Source organism: Natator depressus, chromosome 1 (assembly GCF_965152275.1).
Source record: "Natator depressus isolate rNatDep1 chromosome 1, rNatDep2.hap1, whole genome shotgun sequence".
Lineage (NCBI taxonomy): Eukaryota > Metazoa > Chordata > Testudines > Cheloniidae > Natator > Natator depressus.
Window position 1 is genome coordinate 119,974,340 of NC_134234.1, and position 18,879 is coordinate 119,993,218.

At 42.3% G+C, this 18,879-nt stretch overlaps 1 protein-coding gene across 2 annotated transcripts in view; it reads left to right on the forward strand.

The window, feature by feature from the left end:
• Nucleotides 1-18,879, forward strand: part of GABRG3 (gamma-aminobutyric acid type A receptor subunit gamma3) — a 517,692-nt gene that overhangs the window by 8,502 nt on the left and 490,311 nt on the right. The window lies entirely within an intron of this gene.

The following is an 18,879-nucleotide window of genomic DNA, read 5'->3' on the forward strand; positions in this document are numbered from 1 at the left end:
AGAGTCACAAAGGGACTTAGGCACTACAATGCTTCACCCCTCGGTGTCCTGCTGCCTAGTGGAATTCCCAGTCCCAAGCTGGGTAGCCAGGTTCCCCAGGCATTGTGTGGGGAGAGCTGGGCCTCTAGAAATGGAATTCACTGAAGCCAGCAAGCTGATTTCTGCCATTAGGCACGCACAAACTAAATCCTGAGGCTGCTGAGTTGCTTGGCACCCCAGTTCATGCCTAAGCCCTGGTAGGATTGTCAAACTAGGCATTTCCCCATCTACCTTGCTTGCAGGGCTTGAGTCAGTAGGCAGACTCTGAGCATACCTAATCCTCACAAAGGATGATAGAGGATGAGAAGTTTGGGGGTTGGCTGGCATGTGTGTCCCACCATTATACCAAATAGTCAGGGCACTTACCTGGGATGTGGGAGATCAAGTGCAAAGCCCTAAACTGCTCATGTGGACCCTCCATCTCCCAGGCAGGTGCCCTAACCACCAGGCTATGACATAGTTCGGGGGGCTCCCAGTCCCTCCTCTTGAAGCTGTTCCACTCTCACTGTTCATTAATGAAGGGACTTGACACTGACTCACCCCCATCCCAGTGCCCTCACCTCGGCACTATTGGTTATAATGGGTGGTGGCTCTCTAAACAAGAAAGGGCTGATTTGGCTCAGGTGCCTAACTCCAGGAGAGGGTTCACATCTGTGAATCCTGATCAGAGACTGGTACCTCCTTCTGGCCTGTTGGTTAGTTCCCTAAATCCCTTGGGGAATCTGGGCCGTAAGCACCACCCCTTCCTTAGCATTTCATTCCTGGCAAGCTTAGGTGACTCCCTGCTCAGCATTCTGACATCCCTTTCTTAGCATCTAACTCTCCCCAGACAATGCATAGGGAGCCTAGATGTCTAACTCAGGGCTGTCAATTCCATGCATAGGAGTTAGGCATTGCCACACTGAGCACTGCAACACTTAAATCCCCTTTGAGGCTCTAGCCCAAGTGCATATCTGGTTATGGAGTAAGGTCAGACCTTACCAGAGGAACAGGATTTTCCCCAACACACAGGATTAAGCTCTGACATTTAGTTTGAGTATAAATATTGGCCCTAATATGAGCTAACTTCATATTTGTTTATCTAACGACAAGTGAAATAACTGACAAAGCAATAGGCCACTGAGTGAGATTTAGAATAATGCAGCCTGAAATCCAGACAGCCTAAACCTCACTTATCCCCCATTAATTGGTCACATTTTGTCATTCCCATAGAGGTTTTTAATCAAACAATACTAACTTGCCTACTAATATAGCTAATATTTTTAAACACCAAAGAAACTCAGTAGCACATGACAAAATATATGCCCTTTGAAATTAGTTTATTTTAATGTCACTTTATTTCCCAACCATCTTATGTCCAGTTTAGTCCATGACTTGTTTACAATTTTTAGAAGTGTCTGGAAAAATGAAAGAAAAGGAGTACTTGTGGCACCTTAGAAACTAACAAATTTATTTGAGCATAAGCTTTCATGAGCTCACTTCATCGGATGCATCTCTAAGGTGCCACAAGTCCTCCTTTTCTTTTTGCGAATACAGACTAACACGGGTGCTACTCTGCAACCTGGAAAAATGAAGCTAGTTTTATTATATTGTTTAGATCTCATTTTTACATGTAAAAAGTTCATCTTGGACACACATGCAGAGATCAGAGAAGGCTTCATTGCTTCAGAAGTACAATTTGTTACACCTTACAGGGAGAGTCATTGTGTTCTCTGAAGTAATTTTATATCTAGAAGATAACATGCTGTCTGTTTCTTTTATGGTTGGTGAAAGTCATACAAGGGAGAAACTTCACATAATAGGACTTGCTCAGTATGCAGTGGGGCATGTAGTGCTCCTCCCCAACCACAGGAAGTCTGTGTGGGCAGGAGGAGAGAGTGGGGGGCAAAGGAAGGATGAAAATAAGAGATAAGAGGAAAGGAATGTGAGAGGACAAAAAGAGAGAAGGTAAGGACAAAAAAAAAAGAAACTGTGGATGTTGCAAGAAAGAGAGGAGATTGAGAATCGTGTGAGGGGAACAGGGGCAGGCAGAAGAGAAGATAGTAGAGAGAGCACCTCCAAGTGAGAAAGGAGGGTAGGGGGGAGGAGCATCTCATCACCTCTCCAAATTTACAACAAAGAGGTGTTCCATAACATTTGACAGTAACATTCCCTCAAACTGTGTATGTTTTTAACATTGGCCCACAGAAAGGTCCCCGATGCACCCAGACTTGTGGCTTAAAAAAGCAAATTGAGCCTCTTGCTATGAGATCTCTTTCCTCTCTCCAGAGCCCTTAGCCTCCCATCTATTTCTAACACTGCAGTAATGACTATCTAGTGCTACCTGCCAGGGCTATGTAGCTGGACCCTCATGAGGGCCTATGCACCTTCCATTCTTCCCCCTCACCTGAGGCCACTGTACATTTATAAGAGTTGTATGTGATTCTTTTCACGTCTACTTCTTCACCACTGCTGATGAGACCACAGGTTTCTCATGATTACTTTGATGTCATCTCGACTACCTGGTGTTTCTATAGCCTGAAAAATAATATTACCTCTCTTGACTTGAGCAGTTAACCAATATATGGGGTCCTACAGGTTGTTTCTCTTAGGAGGAGAAGTTGATGCTGGAGTCAGGTATTTCTTTGATACAACCCTGTTTATTTACAAAGAATGTACATTGAACAAAGCAGAAATCAAACATCAGAAGACAGTCTCTTTGCTTACAATTCCAAGCCTCTTTCAGACCAGCACTCTACCCCAAAAGGTCTCCCTCGCTAGGGTTTTTCTCAGGCCTACACTCCCAGTGGTTGTCCTGATGTCACCTTGGCTTTCTGCTGCTTCTCTGGTGCATCTCTTCTCACACAAAGCTCCACCAAAACCAAAACACATTCTGCCCACAGTGAAACCCCTCTCAACACATAGCTCAGATGTGGCCTGTAGTTTGGGTGGTAGCTCTTCTTGTTTCAGTTCTCTCATTCCATAAATGAGCTTAATGGTTTTGTATATTTGGCATGGATGAAGGGTTGCTGTTACATCCACCAGCTTCAAGGAGATTTCACTCAAATCCCAGGACAGCAATAACATCAGCAGGAGTGTTAAGTGTGCTGCTACTGTGTGCCGCAAAAATCTTTGAATTCGTAGATGGAACAGAAACCACGGAGGACTGATGATATGGCACCCACAAATTATGAGAATGTCCAAATGTTCTGTGGTCTGCTTGAATCTTCTTTGGGGCAGAGGGCAACCCTGTCTGGGAAACAGCTTGAAGAGAGATGGGGAGAATGGTCAGTAAGAATGGAGGGAGAGGAGATCCAGGATAAAAAAACCCCAAGCATTTACACCTGTGAAGAGCAAATCTATAACACCATTCTGGGTTTCTATGACACCACACAAGCTCCCTGAACTCTTGTTTCGCCTTTTGTCTCAGGTCAGAAAAAAATCTTCAACAGCATTATTGGTTCTTTAATGCTCATACACTCAATTTATTCTACATATGGGCCAATGATTTCTGTCAACAAAGCTTCTTACAAATTTAAGAAGCTTATATAACTATTAGCATACACCCCTATAACTATTAGCAGACAACCTTCATAAAACCCAATGGACTTCAATGGGCCACTGTGCAGGCACAATTCTGTGCACATGCCGTCAATTGCAGGATGGGAGTCTTATGTCCTAAGCCAGCAAACACTTGTGCTCATGCTTAACTTTCCTCAAGTCAGTTGAGATGCCCACGTGAGTAAAGGTAACCACATGCAAAATAAATACATAAATAATAAGACCTAGCTCTTATGTATGCATTTGCAGGACTGGAGCCTTATTCATGGCTCCTGTCCAGAGATAAACCTTTCTTAGAAGAACTAAGAGGCTCGAATCCCTCCACTCTGAAATGGAGATTAGAACATATCTCCTCATTACATTAGTGAGCAAGATTGCCCATTCTGCACTCAGTCTGGGCTGTAAACTGGGCATGTAATTTTTCTGTTATGTCGAAGTATGAATGAAGACACTGAATGGATTTTTCCCCTAAATGTTTCCCTCTCTTTAAAAAAAAATGTAATGCAAGGAAAATGAATTACATGTTTTACAAACTATCAAATGACAATTACTGCTATACATAACAGGAATCAGATCTGCCCAAATGGGAGGAAATAGAAGACCTAACAGACACAGACTGCCTGTAAGAGTCTCTCTGATTGGTGACAATGGGTAGGCACTTCTCTATGAGCCTAGCACTTTCACCAGAGGAAAAACAGATCTGAGCAGAAAAGAAGGGCTTGCAAGATGGGAGTTGTTTTCTGGCATGTATTAAACAGTTGTTGTTGTTTTAAATTACAATATTATTTATATGTTAATTTGAGGGATTTTTTATGGGGCCTTCCTTCTTCTGTAAAGGAGACACTAGCAGGGAGGAAAGCCCTGATCCTGCAGTCAGGTGTAAGCCCTGTGGCCAATAGGATACTCTGTGAGCTCTAGGGTCTGTATGTGTGGATTCACATGCAGGACTTGGTAGACATTTATCCACATGCTTAACTTCTATTCACCTTCTTAAAGTTTCTTTGTTTAAAACTCTAAAGCTGACAGGAGACTTATACAAAATAAGAGATTATGATTATCCTGTTGAAGGAATTACCTAACAGATAATCAGGATAAATAGCAGCCTGATGTTTACTACTAGACCCAGGCTTCTCGCTACTCATGTAGCTCCCAGCACGCCTATGCAAGACAAGACATCCTTGTTTTTTCAAATCAGCCTTCTTTATAGACAACCCATTATCCACCACCCACCCAAGTGTAGTAAAGCCTTCTTCATTCATTCATTCATTTAGAAGCAAGCTACATGTGATGCAAGAACTAGAAGTGTTCACATTTTTCATGCAAACCTCTTTTTGGCAAAATGGCAGAATGGCTTTTTCATCAAAATGGAAATTTCTATGGGAAATATTTATAGTTTAAGGAAAAAAAATCAGGTTTTTGTAAATGAAATCTTATTGTCGTCATTTTTTTTTTTTGTGGGAACAAAAACCATTTCCTGACCAACTCTAACAACTCTCACCATATTTTAATACAAAGAATATTTCTTAAAACCACATTCATCAATTTTCTCAGTCACATACTAGTATTCCAGCAACAAAATGACTTACCCCAGCCCACCTAGGGAACTACAGTTTGCAGAACACCATGGCCTCGATTCACAAAGGAACTTAGATATGCAACACTCAGCATCACTATGCCGAATGTTTAGGCACCTCAAAAATCGGTGGAATTCACAAAGCCTGTAACATGTGCCTACACTCCCTATACAATGAATGGGGAGGGAGAGGGACCTAAGAATGGGATTCACAAAAGCCAGCACATGAGGTGGCTCTTCACCTTAAGTATCCAATAGGAGATGCCAAGGCAAGCAGGGTGCCCTAAGCTCAGATTGTTCGGCACCTAAGTCCAGGCTGGAGGGAGGCACCTCCCTCTTCTTGGGAGTCTCAGCTGCAAACACTCTCTTGGCCTATGCTTGTTGTTGTTAGCCCTCCCACATAACTTTTAGCCTAGTGCTTAGGGTACTCACTGGGGATGTGAAAGATCCCCAGTTCAACTCCCCCCTCCACCTCAGGAAGAGAAGAGATTTGAACATGGATCTAAGACCTCTCACTTGAGTGCCCTAACCATTGGGATATAGAATGGGGCAAGGGGCTCCCTCCATCTCTCCTGTTGAAACCATTCCATTGCGGATAAATAATAAGAGTCCGTAAGATAGCCAATGGGAAATGCTGACCAGAGAGGTGTGTGCTAAGCCCTGCCCCTCTCTGAGTTCAGCACCTAAGTCCAGGCTGCAAAGAGGCACCTATTTCTGCTAGCAAGTCATGAATTGGGGGGAACATAAGTATTTGGTTCCCTCCCCTAAATCATGTTTGCGGCCCAAAACAATACAGCTGGGAGAAGACTCCCCCTTATAACCTGTTGCCGAGTGCAGGGGTCCTCAAACGTCATTGCACCGTGACCCCCTTGTGACAACAAAAATTACTACACAACCCCAAGAGGGGAGACCGAAGCCTGAGCCCGTCTGAGCTGCACAGCCCCGGGTGGATGGGAGGGAAAAGTGAAACCAAGGGATTCAGCTGCAGGCAGGGGGCTTTGGCTTCAGCCTTGGGTGGTGGGGCTTAGGCTTCGGCCTGGGAGGTGGGGCTCAGACTTTGGCCCCAGGCCCCAGCAAGTCTATCACCAGCCCTGGCGACTCCATTAAAACGGCATTGCGACCCACTTTGTGGTCCCAATGTACAATTTGAGAACCCCTGGCCTTGTGGATAGGGTCCTCACCTAGGATGTAGGAGATGTCTAGCTCAATTCCCCACTCCTTCTGTGGGGGAGAAGGGATTTGAACAGGGATGAATCAACCAACTCTGGACTACAGAGTCATTCTAACTCTAGCCCACTTAATATTTAAATGAACATTTAATTAAAAATGGAAGACCTTCAACAAGAAAAATGGAGGGAGACCCATATCGGAATATTTGTAATCTAGTGGTAATTCCCCCTAGGCATGCCTACCAGATCAGGCTCCAGCATGCAATCTTCCCCCAGTTTGCGAATAGTTCTGTGGCTTAGGCAGGAGACAGGCATCTGAGTGCCTAGAGCAAGACTGCAGTGTGCATGCTCAGGTGGGAGATAGGGATGTGTGAACGTGTCCAGAAGCAAAAACTTAGGTGCTGACTGACTTTAGGTGCCTAAAGGGTTAGGTGGCAGCCAAGCAGGAGTTTTGTGAATCTCAGTGATGTCTAAAAATGGGACTTAAGTTCCTTTGTGGATTGCCCCTAAAGCTACTAGTTAGAGGTTCCCATGGCTCACAGACACCATGCATGGGCGTGGGGGTTTCATGTTTTCAGGCACTTGGCCAAAGATTTAAAAGGGATCAGTTCTTGCCACATGCAAAGCTGGCCTTGTGTACCTGAGATAGTTTATCACCTTGTTTTATTATCGTTTTTCTTCACAAGAGCTGGTTTTGTAAGTTGTCTGCCGTTGTAATTAAAAAATTACAAGTGGGCAAGGAATTGACTTCAAGGAAATTCATTCATGAATCCATTTTAGCTGAGAAAAAACAAGAATGGATTATACTGATTTTACAAATATAGTTCATGAGGGCTGTCTCAAACATGGGGACAATGCTATCTTTAACTAGCAAATTTGAGTCTCGTCCCACTTATGCTAGCACTGGTATTGGTGGAGCTAGGTAGACAGTCCTACAAGGGCAGGCTCTCGAGTGCTAAAGGCCTTATGTTTGTGGGTTTTTTTGTTTGTTTGTTTTTTAAAGACTCACTACCTCATTCCACCAATGTCTGGGTTCCCATCTCCTTTGCACAGGCACTAGCCCCCGGCTGCCCCCTCCATTCCCTTTGTATATTTGAGCCTTCACAGTTTCTGGTAACCATCCCTTGGGTACCCATGAGTCCAAACCAATGTGCTCCATTTAAAAGTAAAAATGTTGGCCCCACAAACTCAACCTGGATTAATCGTCCAGTTGGGTTCTTTCCTCCCCCTTTGCCTTTTCTTGACTAGTAGGAAAGGTTCTGCAGGCAGAAATAGCCCCTTAGCCAGCTGTGCAACTCCCATTTGCCTTTAGCTACACTTGTGCAAACCCACTAATGGAAATTGGTAAGATATTCTGTTGATGATGTGCAAGAAGGAATCAGACCCATCTCTGTCACTCTTTGCTGTGCTGGCTTCACAAGGATTTACAGGGAAAAAAAGAATTTAAATACATCTGATTGTAACTAAAGTAAGCAGTTTCTGAAGACACACAGAGAGCAGATCTGTTAACGGAGAAGACAGCACTTTTACTAAGTCAGTCTTTAGACTAGAACTGCATTTTAAGCACTATACAAATTATAATCTTTACTGCTCAAACTACATTGGAGTCTTTCCTCAGCTTGTTCAGCCTTCCTGGAGTGCCAAACAAAAATGCACCCTGAAGTGCACTACAGACTACTGCTTCTGTTTGGTTTGCCTCGATTTCTGTCAGCTGCTGATTGCCAGACCTGATTCTTTAAATCAGCTCCAGCTATGCCATCCCAGACATAATGGTAGGGAGCTGCTGACTGCATCACAGATCAAAATATTTTCTAGATCATATTGGAGAGACAGCTTTGTCATATCTCTGTCGGAGCAGATAAAATTATTACTAATCAGTGCTAGGCTTCTCTTGGGGCCTCCTATGACAAAGACAGAGGACACTGAGGCGTCCCCTACCAGGAAGCAAGGAGACGTGAGTTGTCAATCCAGGATCACATATACACCCCAGTTCTCCCAATTCCTCCGTTCTCCCAATTCCATCCAGTCATCCAATGAAGTGAGCTGTAGCTCATGAAAGCTCATGCTCAAATAAATTTGTTAGTCTCTAAGGTGCCACAAGTCCTCCTTTTCTTTTTGCAATTCCTTCTAGTTACACTTCTAGAGCAAGCAAGTGTGTAAGTACTAGAGATGCTATTGTCACGCTATCTGGAGTGACTCAGGAGCAAGAGTGCCAACCCCAGGGCAGACTTTTAAGAAGCAGGGCAACAACCTTAAACTGGTGGTGTGTTCTATAATTAGAGTTCACCAACCCAGTCATAAGTGTGAACTCCCAAAGCACTATAACAGTCTTACCATAGAGCCACAGACAGTCCCCTTGGGCACAAATGTCTATCTTGCCACACAGGCAAGCTTGGCTATGTGATATGATCCCTTACACCAAAAATCACAACAATATTCAGGTTACTCCCAGTCCCAAAGGACCAGTCGCTTACCCCTGATCAATTGTATCTGAGATCTCAAACCAAACACAACACCTGTAGCTAGTCCTGTAATAAATTAAAGATTTTATTAACTAAGAAAAGAAATGTTATTTACAAGATTAAAGGAAGTAACACACACACACACACACACACACACACACACACACACGTATCACTCCTAACTTTCAACAGGTAATAGAAACTTCTATCATAAATAGACTCTATATGTCCTTTGGGGCTAACCCAGCCAAAAGAGCCGAGGGGTCTTTTGCTTATGCTTGGCGATTCTTGCCCCTTTACAGTCCAAGCAGCAAAGAGAACTGAGTTTCTCCTTGTCAGGGATTTTTATTCCCTTCACCTCAGAGCCCAAACTGATGGAATGAGTTCATATGCAGATCTCCCCTTCTTAGAGTGAGTGAGGAATGCAATCAACAAGGTCTCTGTCCTTTGATGCTACACAATGGCTCCTTTGTTTTCAATGGGACTTTTTTTGTGCAGGACAAGTACTTTAGTTTAATTAACGCTTTTTTCCTTTTTGGTGAGTTACACAATTAGAGGTTTACAATGCAAACGTTTGCTATCGCTTTATAACATGGTATACAGATAACTGAGACTAATGCATGAAGCATCCTACAAGCCATTCATAAGGTCTAAACACTAAACATATTCTTATCAACTTAACATCTATTTTAACACAGGTAAGCCAGACTGTTTTCCAGCTATGCATCTGTCAGTGTTCAGTGAGGCCTGGGGCCTTGGCATGAGCTGGCACCTGGTCTGCCAGCATCACAGATATCAAGAGGAATTTTCATGTGGGAAGAAGAGAGGGATTTAAGATGGGTTTTTTAATATAACTATTACAGTAGCACTTAGGACCCCTAGCCCCCATTGTGTTAGGCACTGCACAAACACAGAACAAGATGGTTTCTTTCCCAAAGAGCTCACAGTCTATGCAAAGTAGTGGAGAAAGAGAGGACTATGCCTTAAACAGGCATAATTACCTCTTGGAAGACTAACCCTTTGAACAGGGTGGGGGAAGGGAAAGGAATAAAAGCTGTCTTCTCTCCTGCAAGGAGTTGGAAACATAGCATGTGGCAGCCATTTAGGGTGCAGGAGGGAGTGAATGGAAAGAACACAAGTGCCATTTGTGCTCCCTGGATAATTCACATTCCCGGGCACTCCTGGAAAGGTGGCTAGAGTGTGGGATAGAGCCAGATTTAAATAGGAACAACCTGAGAATCTTGGAGGGAAGAAAGATGGATTTCCCAGCCACCCTGTGCAGAAGCTTTGCTGCCTGGGATCCCTAACCAACAATGGTAAAAACACCCCCAACATGCCTAACAGCAGCAGCTGCTATATTTTGCTACGGAAAGTCTGTGAAAGGGCTGAACTGGGAAATAAACAATTACCTGGGCAAAGCACCCGCGTGTTCCTCATGTTACCTCACTCACTCCAATTATGTTGGTAAAATCAGTATAATCTATTCTTGGTCCATCTCCGCTACAATGGATTCATGAATATGTTGCTTCAAAACCAACTGGATGTGAGAAAGTCTAATTTTGTAAATCTAAAGACAATACACTGAGCCCAACAAACCGAGCACTGCATCAATAACTGCCGATGGATCCCGGTATTGTTCAGAGAAGTTACTGAGACGTGGAAAAGGCTCCTGTGAATCAGGAAAATATGCTGACATCATTGTTTTGTATAAATGTGTATGACCTGACAAAACTAGATTAACACAAAACGCATTGTGTAAAATCTTAATCTGGTGTAAATCAGTGTAGCTGCATTAGAGTCCGCAAAATAACCAAAAAGCTTTAGTCCTTTAGTAGAAATGCTGGGTATGTGAAAGGTAAAACTCATGCAGTTGGTGGAGCTATGCCCATTTACACCAGAGGAGGACCTGGTTCTCAATGGTACAGCATATTACAACATGTGCCAGCCCTTCCCTTTTAAGAGTGTGCCTGAGGCATGGTGTGTTACCAGTTAGGACAACATGCTAGAATGCAGCTGTTTGGTGAAGGAATGATATGTTTACCAGGCATGAGGTGCTTGCTGTACAATAGAATGACTAAGAATGTTGGGTTCATATGTAATTCACCTGGTTGATGAGGTTTTATTAGTTTGTAAGGTACGGAGGAGCTCGGTGACCTGTGCTCCTAATCAGAGGTGATTCCTACTACCAGAGCTTCTTAAAACAAAAACAAACAAAAGAAAAATCAGAGAGGGTCTTGCTATGTGAACATGAATGTAAATAATACTTACTCCTACATCAGATTGGGTTACTCGGCGCTCTCTGCTAGGTGATGACTATCTTGGGAAAAGTGCTGTATAAGTTCAAAGTTTAAATATTCATTATCCTTATTTTTTTAAGCACCATTCTGGCTATGGAAGTATGGCAGGCACTTAAGGTCAGCCAAACTCATAGACTCAGTAGTTGCAGCTATTCTGTGGTTAAGGCTGAACGTAATAGCTTCCCATTATATACCTGATTTTTACTGCCCTTCCATTGCTTCCTGAAAAGAAATCAACCCCCTAAAAGCTTACATGCTGCATCTTAATCTCAGTGTAGAGTGTTTCATGGGAAGTTTGGTTAATATCAGACAATGGGTGGTATGGTGGTGGCATGCACCACGTGGAAGTAAGCTTTTTCCCCAAAAGCATTTTCCTTTGTGACTGCCTGGTCCCTGCTAATTCTTCCTAGTGCAAAGATGCAGCCCTACACTAGCAATTTGGCCAGAGAAAGGTGGAACACTTTATATTAATTTTAAACAGTGAGAATTACCTAGATATAATATTTTAAAAGCTTGAAAATGTTTCTATTGGTTGACTTCCTTTCCCCCACTTTCATTCCTGCCCACTGTGTGTTGTCCTCATATTCCACCAGGTATAACTCCTCCCACACCACACGGCCTCCTGTGGACTTGCTAAAGTCTGCAGGAGGGAATCCCAGTCTTGTTGGACCTCATATGAGCTCAGAGCCATTCTTTTGGATATATATTCCTCAATACAGGTAAATCTCAAGCCCACCCACAAATAATTCATTAAAAATATTGTTAAGGCCAAAAGTGAATTTCAATGGATTCCTGTTTTTTTCCTGAAAAAACAAACAAACAAACACTTTCTGTACAAAAAATTCTTCAACTGTAAAAATCTCAAAGGTTAGGAAGTCGAGAAGAAACTCAACCCACCTAGTTCTTCATTCCCATTTAATCATTCACCATTATCTCACTTGATTTATATTGCACAGCCCATTTTGCACCCTACAATTAAAAAAATGCAAGTAATGGTCAAAGTAACAAATTACTTTGTTGGGCCAAGCATCCTTTGTCAGTGTTACAAAACTGCACACATAGGGTACTCACTGCAAGAACGTTACTGCAGCACTTAATGTTCCAGTAACCCCCATTTATCTAGCTATGTTTGCTAGGCCAGGATAATAATGACCACATAAAGTATGTAATATCTATGGCCCTCATCCACAAAGGTACTTAGGTGCCTAAACCCAGATTTAGGCACCTAAATCCCAGTTTAGGCTTCATTGTAATCCATGAAACTCCTGCAGATTCTAGCAGACACCTATACTCACTTGGTGCCTACAGTGGTGGATTAGCCACTGGGCCAATGGGGCCTGTGCCCAGGGGCCCTGGCCAACTGGGGGGCCCTGGAAAAATGGTCACCCTGACCTTGCTCCCCGGCAGGAGCGCCGGGCAGGTGGAGGAAGCCCCCACACCCCAACTCTGCTCCCCAGCAGGAGTGCCAGGTGGGGATTGCAGGCAGAAGGTGTGGGGAGGGGCCCCCACTTGCTTAGAGTCCTCTCTTATCAAAAAGACTGCAACACTTCAATTACTGAGTGGAAAAAGTAAATTACTTTCATGTTGATAACTGAGAAAAATCACAAGCACCATGGGACAAGAAGGATTGTCTCTACAGATCATGGGAGCTGTGCTGTAAGGCATCATTCAGTTGGCATGATGACTGCAAGAACTATTAGCACCTGAGTTTGCTATTAAATACACTCATGCAGAATGATCTGCACTCAGCTAGTTCTCCTCCAAATGACAACCCTGGCTAATTTTTCTCTGCCAATCTGAATCCATTTTTCTATTTCTCTTTATTTTTCATTACTGCTCCCTTATCTCATGGGCATTAACTGTTCCACTCAGAACCCGTCAGGTCTCCCTGCATCGTTGCTGTGGATTTTACTGTGATAAAAACTGCAGCAACGTATCTCCAGCATGCAGTAATTTAGGAGTGACCTGGAAGGGGGCTACCACTACACAACAATGTTTCAGAGCTCTTCAGATTGAGGTCTTCAATCCATGAAGACAGAGGCTCCATCCTTGCACTCTAGGCAATGAAAGGCTATGTCCCCTGCTCCTTGTCCGAAAACACTAACTCCTCCTACAAAAGAAAAGCAAGTCAAGAATTCTGAGTTAAAATCAGTTTTTCTCATTAGCATTCCCCATTGATATCGTCAAGCTGTCTAGAATGGCTCACAGCAATGAGTGCCAATTTCAGGTGAGACTGTTAAAAATCGGGGCACAGACTCCAAACTGGCTGAGTGTTCTGTACTTACATTTTTTTCAACCAAGTAACAAGTGCGATCTCCTCAGGCATGACTACAGCCTTAGATTGGACTGTCTGTGACTCCATGTTATCTTGCCACCAAGATGGTTTCTTACATCAAAAATCATAAGAATAGTCCAGTTACTCCCAGTCCCAAAGGATCAGGTAATTGCATCCTAGATATCTCCCCAAAGACAGTACTTGTAGTTAGTCCTGTAATAAACTACAGATTTATTAACTCAGAAAAGAAATGTAATTTACAAGGTTAAGGCAGGTGAGCATACACACACAAATGAGTCAGTCTTGGGTTTCAAAGATGATAGAAACTGCTGTAATATGCACACTTAATGTATCCATTAGGGCTAACCCAAGCTACAAAGCTGCGGATGTCTTGCTTACGCTTAGAAGTCTGACCCTCTCCCTGAAGTCCAAGGAACATAGGCCTAATTTCTTCTTGACAAGGATTTTTATTCCTTTCCCCCAGAGTTCAAGCTGTGATGCAACAAGTATTTGTGTGTCTTTTTTCTTCTTTGGAGAGGGAAGCAATCAGCCAAGTCTTTTGTCCACTGATGTTTTACAACAGTTAGTCTGGTGTTTATGGGCTTCTTTCTGTTGGGCAGGAGATGACCCCTCTTGTGGTAAACTAGTATTTCACACTTGGTGTAATGTTTCTCGCCTGACTCTAAGGGTTGAGTTTGATCAAATATTTTTATAGCTACAGAACAAACATTTTAATATTACCTTAGACCAGTGGTTCTCAAACTAGGTCCGCTGCTTGTTCAGGGAAAGCCCCTGGCAGGCCGGGCCGGTTTGTTTACCTGCTGTGTCTGCAGGTTCAGCAGATCATGGCTCCCACTGGCCGCAGTTTGCTGCTCCAGGCCAATGGGGGCTGCAGGAAGGGCGGCCAGCACATACCTCGGCCTGCCCTGCTTCCTGCAGCCTCCATTGGCCTGGAGCAGCGAACCACAGCCAGTGGGAGCCGCGATCAGCCGAACTTGCAGATGTGGCAGGTAAACAAACCGGCCCAGCCCGCCAGGGGCTTTCCCTGAACAAGCGGCAACCCTAGTTTGAGAACCACTGCCTTAGAACATGTGACACAGATATTATAAGTAAGATTAATGCATGCAGCAATTTAGAAGCATTTCATAAAGTCTAAATACTAACCACACTTTTATAAGCCTAATATCTATTTTAACAATACTAACGCTCAGGCAAGCCAAACTGGTTTCCAGCTTTACATTTGTCCACGTTCAGTGAGTCCTAGGGACCTTGGCATGAGCTGGCATCAGGTCTGCCAGCATCACAGATGTGTTTGCCGGAATGGGATAAGTTGGTCCAAAAATATAGAGGTGAAGTCTTGAGCTGTATGAGTGAATAGGTATCCCACATTGCCCAACACCATTTAAAAATTAGTTATACTTACTAGGCATTCTTATAAAGACATTTTGGTAGGGGGTAGCAACTTATTTTAAAGGGACAAACATGTAAATATATGAGAATAGTGTACCACTAGAGCCAGACAACATTTTCAGATCAATAATTTATTTGCCAAAACCTGCAGTTTTGGATTGACTGAAACAATCCACTGATTTGACTCAAATCTGCTGAATAATTGTGGAAGAAAATATTTTCAGGCTAGAGTCACAAAAGGACTTACACACCATTCACAAACCAGGAGGAGAGGATGGGGTAGGTGCTTTGCCAAAAATAAGAAATGAATTCAGATTGAATTGTTTTGAGAATTGCCAGTGAACCAAAAGTCAGTCTTCTAGCTCTAATCATTACTCAATCATAGGGTAATTAAACTACAACCTTACCACAGTCTAAAAGTAGCAATGTATGTGGTAATTAGTTACTCTTTGAATGATCAGATAATTTGGAATATTACAGAATGATTTCCAAGAGCATCTAATTACTGTGGGTCTAATCCTGCTAGCATTTTGCATGCAGAACTCCTGTGGAAGTTTGACACCTTGGAATCCAGATTGGTGTTTTTTGGAGCTGGGATTATATAATGTTTATACATTGGTTACATGACTATATGCACTTTTAGGAATAAAAACATAGCGCTTTTTTTAAAAATAAAATGATTTAATTACTGATACATAATATGTGCATCAAAGTTCTGAAGAAAGTGTAGGATAATTTAAGATTTGGGCTGTTTGACTAATAGCAAAAAAGAAAAGGTGGAAATTTTATAACATTAAAATTCCCATGAAAAATTTTTGAAATATTTCACCTAGTTCTATTCATGTTAAACTTCCAGTGAGGGAGATTTTTACATATTCATGAGCCCTGTGCAGCAACATACATTTTGTCTCCATAGGTTTCAAATATAGAGATTTTTGTGAACTTTCTGTAGAAAATACCCAACTATGGTCTCATATTCATGGAATTGCTGACATGGGCACAATGGCTGAGTGGCAGCTACAATAGTCTTGATCTTAAGTAGCAACCTCCTTTAAAATACTAACTTAGAAAAATAAGTGATCAGAATCTTATACCCCACAGTTTTCCTGTGAAGTGTGAAGATACTTACAGAAAAGAACCAGCTGTCAAATAGAAATTTAAATTTGCCATCTAATTAGCCATCATGACATAGGGCTTCTGTCAACAGTACAACATAAGCCCAGTTAGTAGAACTTGAGTTAGCAGACCCTGGGTTTGCGCACCTACAAATTTGTAACCCAAGACTAGGAATTGTTGAACCCTGGGTCCCAGCCTAGGGCTCCAGCATCTACCCTCCATTAGGTGGGCCCCAGTCCAACCACCCATATCCCAGACTTTGTGTTCATGTTGCAGTGTGGGGAAAACTTGACTGTCCACTAAACCTTACTGTCTGGAGGACAAAACATTGGTCCATGGGATTGGGGGAATACTTCTAGGCAGACTTCCAGAGCACAAGTCCAGTGCAGCTGCATCTACGCTGCAAAGGACTATGGCTTGAACCCTGGGTCCTGGCTTGTGTCCTCCACCCCTGTGGGGTCCTGGGACCCTATGTCCTAACCCTGGGTTAGCATGATTTGTGTGTAAAGAGAAGGTGGAGTTAGTCTTGAGCCTGAGTTCAAACCCTGGTCTTACACTGCAGTGTAAACATACCCAGGGACTGATCCGGAGCCCAGTGAAGTGAGTAGGAAGCCTTTCCGTTGACTTCAATGGGCAATCAGGTCCACACAGTGTAGATATGTCAAATTCTGCTGGGTTTATACCAGTGTAATTCTGAAGTACAACTTCACTGAAACCAGTGGATGTATGACTCTTTCACTGGTATGAATGAGAGCAGAATTTCTCTGCAGTGATATTTGAAGGGAATTGTATGATATATACATTTGGTACTTTCCTGACATAACCTTAATTTTGCAGATATTTTGATCAGCTTTATAAATTCCCTTTAACGCCAGGATGTTTGAAAAGTAAAAAATACATATGTTAAGCCATTAAATAACCCTAAATACTATAGTATGGCAGTACTTTGTCAGTATTACACTGCTGTAATTTGGACTCATTTGTGTTGTCTTAGCAAAAGTAACTGCTAGAATAAACAATGTGTCAAAAACCTTCATTTGAGAACGCTGATATATCTCTTGACAACTTTTAATCACACGTCTGCATATGATATACTTGTGGTTCTGTCGGGAATTTCCCTAAGTTTTTTGAAAGCTCTTTAGAACTATTTCGGTCTGATTCCTCTGACAACTGTTCTGAAGAGGTGGGGTACCCATCTGTAATCTTACTGTCTGTTTTTAGTGTGGTATGAAAATGTTGGTTGCTTGCTCAAGGTCTGTGAGGTCTGATTATCTTTTAAGACAAGAAAGAAGGCTCCATCAGCAGCTCAACAGCTCTAGACAAGACAAAATCAATCCATTAAGATGTGCATCTGTGAACACGTGGTGCAGCCAGAAGGGAATAAGTTTACTGAAATAATTGCTAATGTAACTCTCTCCTCTCCATTAAACTCAATTTAGTTTTGAAAATGAGTCTTGGGAGAATTTTTGTAGGCATTGTATGTACAAACAGTTGAGACCCAGCTGGCTTTTTCCTAACAGCATACACTTTTTTTAGTGCAATAATCCTAGAACCTTCCATTTCAGAAGGCGTTGGGTATCCCGGAGTTAAACTCTTACCGTAACAAATCTAAAAATCTGCACCTGTGGGGTTTTTTATGAACATTTCTAACCATGAGGCATCCAGGCTCTACAGAAGCCATGCTTTTTAACAGCAGAACCAATTGCATTTCTCCTAACATTTGTAGAAACATGTGGCACTTGTTTTGCATGGTAGTGGCAGAAGATACAATCTCGTTCCCGGAAGCATCCTATCTTCCCCTAAACTAGGAGATGTAATAGTTTAGCAGGCTCCTTTTTTAATTTGTAATTAGGGGGTTTTATGGGGAAATCTGAGTCTGGACCCTGACTGTCACTGATATGACATCAGCAGTCTTCTTAATTCTCTTCTGTTTATAAACCATCTGGAGCATTCATGAAACGTAGAAGGCCACATTCTCCACTGGTTTAAATGGGCCTTTTATACCAGCAGATTTTGACTCAGTTAATTCAGTAAATTATAGCATATTTATACAGTGTAACTAAAAGTGGATTCAAAACAATGCATGATCATTTAGTCCCCAATCCTACAGAGACTTGCATGCACTTTGACTAGTTCCACAGACTTCAGTGGAACTACTCGGTGTGTAATGTTGTGTGTAGATATGTCTTTGCAGTGTCAGGGTCTTATTGCCCACATGTAATATCTAAATAAAACTGCTTGTGCTTCCCTGCTACTTCCAATCCTTACCTAAATTATGTCAATTGTAGCTTTCTACAGTTCTACCTATTATTGCAGTTTGAAGCCAGCCTCCTTGCTAGGAGCAGTTAGACTCCTATTTTGTTATCAGCTAGGTACAATTAGTTACGTTACATCAGTTGTGTGCATTCAACTGAGTTCAGATTTCCTTTTGATTGCTGTAGGCAGGATTTAAATTTTGCCTAAAGAATTGACTTATGGTGATAAAATTCATGACCTTAAATAACCCAAACTGCCTCATACCACACTTTTCTAACAGTATAACTACTTTATGGATTTTAGACAGGGATTATTGTCTTTGGGTTTCTATTTCTGATCATTTTAATGTTACTTTTGTATTTTCATAGAAACTTCTGTTTTTACAAGTTTATTGTATTTGTGATTGACCAAACAGGAATTGGCTGTTGCTTAAGTACTGAAATAAGCACAACTTAAAAAAATCAATTTAAACTGATTTTGTTCAGCCAGAGCAATCCTGCCCCCTTTTTTGTTTAGATTTGACTGATTCATAATTGACTGACTCAAAATAAGCCTGATTTAAACCCAAATAAGATTGTCCACATAGCCTTTTACACTGGTTTAAAATCACATTTAGGTAGGCTGGTGCAGCTCTCATGTAAACAAGGTCTTAGGCTCCCTCAGACTCAGGGGGCTAAACTGAGATGTGATTTGGTTCATTAGCAGGCCACCTTAAAGCTATTACTTACCTCACTCTGCTGAT